We start from the raw sequence: 6,000 nt of genomic DNA, 5'->3' as shown, positions 1-6,000 counted from the left end.
CCGCCGCACCGTTTGCCCACTAGGGTGGCCCCACGTAGCAAGGCATCCTCCGTGGTCAGACGTCGTCCCAGGGAGAATGCCTAGACCTGCGTGAACACCCTGACCGTAGGGGCCGTGCCTGAGACCGAGGGACTTGTCCTGAGAAGGCCAAAACGCCCCCGCGTCCGCCCAGCGCGTTCCTTCCCGCCACCCGAGGGCGAGCATGGGCATCTGAGCTTCTGACACAGGTGGGCACCCTTCCTGCCGTGGCCCGTGGACTGCACTCGAGGGGCTGTAATGTCCCACCTTTAACACCTTGAAGGTCCCGCCACAAGCCACTCCGTCCAGGGTGAGCTGGGGAGTCCTGCATCTGAGAGCTCAAAGCCTGCCAGAGTGGAAGGTTAGTTGGTTCTAAGAGCTCGGGCTTGAAGTGGGGCGGCCGTCCGTCCATTCAGCAGTATTTACTGAGCTCCCACTATGCACCGGGCACCAAGCACGGAGCCCAGGGGACCGTGGGGAGCGGGCAGTGGGGAAACATACCTTAAACAAGTGTATAAATAGGCCCCTGGGAGAGCCTGACCCAACCGAGGTGGACTGGGTGGGAGTGACGCTCCCTAGGGGGCTGGCCATGCAGATGGGCCGGCAGGGAGCAGCTTGAGGGTGCCACGGTGGGGTCTGGGTGGGGCTGGGGGCCCTGGAGCTCGGGCAGTGAGGGCAATGTGTTGGCACGAGAGGGCGTACATGGCCTCAGAGGGCATTTTGGTCTCTGCTAAGGGCAGTGGAAGACTTCCGCCGGCAGTATTTTAGAAGACTGTCCTGGGTGGATTGGAGCCAGGGAGAGGCTGATGCAGTTGGCTGGGCAGAAGCCCATGGCTTTGGATTAGAGAGGTGGGTGGACTCAAGATTAGAGCAGATGCTGACTGTTGCATGCAGCTGCGTGTGTGGCTGTGGGCAGGTGACCGAACTGCCCAAGAGGGTGTTGTGCAGGTCTGCGGGGCCAGCCTGCAGGGTGCTGCCTCAGGGCAGAGCTCAGGAGCAGGAACTGATTGGTCACTAGCATGGGGCAGAGCCAGTGCATGCAAGGACTGGACGAGGAGGGCCCAGCCCAGGACTCTGGGAGCTGAAGGGAGGGGCAGACCGTGTGGCCAGGGCAGGAGTGACCAGCCCACGGAGGACTCAATACCCCTGAAAAAGTTTCAACTTTCTCCGAGGCTGGAGGGGAGGGAAGCGGTAGATCCGTGTTAACAGTACCTCAGTCGGTTGCCGTGCGGAGGACGGCGTGGGGCGAGAGGCCCAGAAGAGGCCGTGGCAGCCCTGCCGCTGACATCGGATGGCTGTAGGAAGGGAGGAGGGGGTGCGTGTGACCTGTCAGGGCCGCCAGCTTAACCGCTCACCTGGTGATGCTCTCCTGGTCCTCCCAGGCCTGGGTCGTAACGCGTGTTCGCTGAGGCTGCCCTGTGCCAGCCAGCCCCCTTCCGCTGCCCAGGACACCTGGGTTGTCTGTCCTGGGTTCCTTTGGGATGTTGCTGGGGCAGTGAGATCTCAGAATCACAGCCCCTTCCCAACAGCCAGGTGAAGAAGATGTAGAAATGGTGAGAAGTGCCGTCTTCTCCCCTTAGCGCCTTGCTCAGCGTAGCCTGAGTGGAGCCCTGCGGGGAAGGGATCCTTCGCAGGGAGAGGCCCAGGAGTTCTCGAAACCAGGGCCCGGTAGAGGGCGGGCAGGTCAGCCTGGACTGTCCCTGGGCGCAGCACCCCCTTCTCCGAGCTCAGTTTCTCCACGTGTTATAAACATTTTCGAGTTATTGATTTTCTTTAGAACCACTGGTGCACTACTGACCCCCGGCCCCCAGGTCCTAATCCATGAAGGGGTGACGGGCCGTCTCACTCGTGCCCCACGTTAACCTGCCTCCTCTGTCCCTTCACTCACCTCTTTGTGCAAGTTTGGTGCTGGACATTTTCCTGCCCCTCATAATCCTAAGCACTGTCTGACGGTGGAAGTGACCCCAGTTCACGGGGAGGGCCGTGCTTCAGACACTCCCCGACCCCGCCTCTGCCCCCTGCCGCCCCCTCCCCTCCTCCCGTTCCCACTGCTGCCGGCTCAGTCCCCCTCCCGTGCCCTCCCAGGCAGAGCCAGGGAGGCACTCGAGGCTGGCGTGGGCCAGGTGGCGGGGGGCTGGGCAGAGCCGTTGGTCTCAGCAAGGCATGTCACCTCTGTGACGCCCCTCACCCTACTTGCCTGGCTAGCCTGTCAGCCACAGGGGACGCTGGGTGTGGGGCCGGTTCGTCTCTGCAGCTGGGCAGTGTCTGCACCCGGGGCCGGGCCATCAGCCCCGACCCGATCGTTTTGACCTGGTCCCTCCATCATCCCGTCCAGCTGGAGTCCGGTTTTGCTGCCAAGATGGGGGTAGGGAAACCACTGACAAACCTCTAGAAGTTGGCTTCACGTGGAAAACCCAGTTATTCATCGGGCCACCTTTCCCCGCCGTGTGGGTTTAGGGCCCGTGCCGTTCCTGGCGGCCTGTGAAGGGCTCGCAGCCTCGGGCCCCTGTAGGCACGTGTCTGCGTTGTAGGCGCCGATTTCCAGCCTCCCAACTCAGCCGGCCCGTGAGCCCGTGAGGGGGCAGGTTCCGGACCGACTGGGAGCTGCAAGTGCAGAAGCAGGCGCCACTGCTGACTCTGGTCCAGTCGCGTCCTGAGCAGGGACAGGGCCGAGGGCCGGGCCTTCGGGCAGCGAGGAAGCGGGGCCACTCGGCCGATTCCTGGTGGGCAGGTGGCTGGGAGGGGGCTCCGGTAGGACGGGTCCCTCAGAAGGAACCAGGCCTGGGAACCGCTGACAGGAGCCTGACTTGGGCGTGTTCTCCGCTGGATCGATTCCTGGTCCTGTTTCCGGGAAAGGGGGGCTGGGGAGACTCAGTGGGAATGTACTTGGGGAAATTAAAAAGTAATCCCCCATCTCATCAAGTCTCTGGCCAGGTGTCAGGAAAACAATACTCAAAAAACAGACAACGTGGGTGCCTCTGGGGAGGCCCCCGGAGGAGGACCAGCCATGGTGCGGGCTGCAGGGAAATCCGCTTAGCCTCACGCGAATCTCTCAAGTTAGTCGTTCACAGTGGTAAAAACCCATAATATAAAATTTATCATTTTAATCATTTTAAGTGCGCGATTCAGTGGCATTAAGTACATGCACGTTGTTGTGGAACCACCACCATTTGTAACCATTTCCTGAACTTTCTCATCATCCCAAAAAGAAAGTCCGTACCTGTTAAGTAATAACTCCCCATTCCCTTCTCCCCTCAGCCCCGGGAAGCTCTAATCTAGCTTGCACTTTTATTAATCTGTCTATTCTAGATGTCTTATATAAGTGGGATCGGGCCATACTCGCCCATTTGTGTCTCGCTTCTTTTTGCTGAGCAGAATGTTCTCAGGGTTCATCCGGGTTGTAGCAGCGTCAGTACTTCCCTTTTCATGGGCAGATAACGTTTCATCGTGTGGAGGGACCACATTCGGTTTATCCACTCATCTGTTCATGGACACTTGGGTTCTTTCTTCTCGGAAATAAGTTGTAAGTATAGAGACAGGTAAGGATGACTGTGTTATCCTCGGGGAAAGTTAAACCTGAGTGACGACAGCCCGCTGATGACACTCTTCCCTCGGCCCTTCCTCTCTCCATGGGGGACCTGACCATGCCTGCTTTTCCAAGACTAAATTACTAGTTTTTAATTTAATTTCTTTTATATTGGAATATAGTTGATTTACAATGTTGTGTTAGTTTCAGGGGTACAGCTAAGGGATGCAGTTATACGGACATACAGGCACTCTTTTTCAGATTCTTTTCCCATATAGGTTATTACAGAGTATGGAGTAGAGTTCCCTGTGCTGTAACAGCAGGTCCTTGTTGACTGTCTGTCATGTATATATGTGTGTACACGTTAACACCAAACTCCTAATTTATCCCCACCCACACCCCGCGTTTCCCCTTTGGTAACCATAAGTTTGTTTTCAAAGTCTGTGAGGTGTGTTTCTGTTTTGTAAATAAGTTCACTTGTATCTTGTTTTTTTAGATTCCACATATAAGTGATATCATATGATATTTGTCTTTCTCTCTCTCTCTCTCTTTTTTTTTTTTTGGTCCGTAGCATGTGGCATGTGGGATCTTAGTTCCCCAGCCAGGGATCGAACCTGTGCCCCCTGCAGTGGAAGTGCGGATTCTTAACCACTGGACCAGCAGGGAAGTCCCTCTCTGTCTGACTTACTTCACTTAGTATGATCATCTCTAGGTCCATCCATGTTGCTGCAAATGGCATTATTTCATTCTTTTTATGAAAAGAATTCCACTGTATATATGTGCCACACCTTCTTTAGCCATTCATCTGTCGATGGACACTTAGGTTGCTTCCATGACCTGGCTATTGTGAATAACGCTGCAGTGGACATTGGGGTGCGTGTATCTTTTTGAATTACAGTTTGCTCCGGACTTATGCCCAGGAGTGGGACTGCTGGATCATATGGTAGCTCTATTTTTAGTTTTTTAAGGAACCTCCATACCATTCTTTAGAGTAGTTACATTTCTATTTTAATCAACAAGTGTGGTAGGACCCCGAGCCATGGGGTTGTAGGGCAGAAATGGCTTTGGGCTTGGAATCAGGAAAGTTGGTCTTAAGGCCTGGCTTGTCCTTTGGCAAATGACGTCCCCCCCTCGGGCCCCCGTGTCCTCGTCTGCAAAGGATTAGAACCTGCATTACTGAACAGCCAGGACTTGCCCCCTACTCGGCAAGTCGGCAGGTAGGGAAGTTCTTCTGCTGAGAATCTGTCCCCACTGTGCTCCTGTAAAATGTGTTTTGTGAATAGGTGATGCGTGTATACAGCCAAAAACCACAACACAAAAAGGCATTTCAGCAACCACTGTTCCCCTCCCATCCCACAGTGCAGCTCCACCCCTACCGGCCTGGCTGTGGCGCGTGTTCCTCCCAGAGACTCTGTGTCCACGACGGCCAGGCATGGGCCAACGCCTCTGCTTTTCCCGGTTGTAATAATGTGTCTTAGGGATTGTTCCATATTGATACACAGAGAGTTGCTTCACTCTCTAACTGCTTTGAAGCGCTCCACGGCAGGATGCGTGATGGTTTCTTCTAACAGCTCCTCAATTTGCCAGAACAGTTGGTTTCTTTCCTGTCTTTTCGCTGCTCACAATTCTTGGAAGCATACATTCTGCTCCTCTGCAGGGAAAGTCCTTTCTTTGTTCCGGAGCCAGACGGGAGGGTGGGAAGCACGGCGAGCCAGGTCCCCGAAGCTGCGGGGGTGCTGGGGGCCGCCTGCCCAGGGCTCTTGTCCCCTCATCCTCATTCGGAGTCCTCCTGCTTCCCCCTCAGACTTTGCTCTTGGGATAGAGTCTAAAACCTTGTATCCTAGGCCTTAGAAGGACTTAGCTTAAGGGAGTGGTTTTTAAGCTTTTTGTTGTTTTTGCATTTAAACCCTTTATGCAAACAAGGCCCGGTGTAGGTGGACATCAATGTCCCGAGAGGGGCCCCCTGCTGTCCCCTGGTCACCCTGAGGGCAGGCCAGGCAGAGGGCAGGGTGGGCGGAGTCCTAAGCCCAATGCTGTGTCTGTTCTGCCTGTTGTCTCTCCCTCTCCCTCTGCCCTCCTCTCTCCAGTCCACAGCCCGGTAAAGAATGACGAGGGTGGTGGGTAACCGAGGGGACCGATGGTAACCCCTCGAGGGTGTGCGTTACTTCACACCACTTTTACGTGGTCTCTTAAATCTTCACAGCTTTGCAGCTGGCCCCCATCCCGTCTCACAGATGCCCCCCAAGGCTCAGAGAGGGGGCTGGCCTGTTGGGCAGAAGGCCGGCAGCCAGTAGAGCTGCCGTGGGCTGTCCCTCGGTCATCTCTCTGGACGCTGCTGCTGCTTGGGGACCCTGGCCACAATCCCCGCCAAGGGATGGCCTCAGGCGGTCAGGTTCGGGCCTGGGACTCTCAAGGAGCTCAACCCCCTGTCCCCAGCTTCCTTTGGTCTCTGACCT

This window comes from Globicephala melas, chromosome 19 (assembly GCF_963455315.2).
Source record: "Globicephala melas chromosome 19, mGloMel1.2, whole genome shotgun sequence".
In the NCBI taxonomy this organism is placed as follows: domain Eukaryota; kingdom Metazoa; phylum Chordata; class Mammalia; order Artiodactyla; family Delphinidae; genus Globicephala; species Globicephala melas.
Note: the sequence above shows the minus strand (reverse complement) of the source record.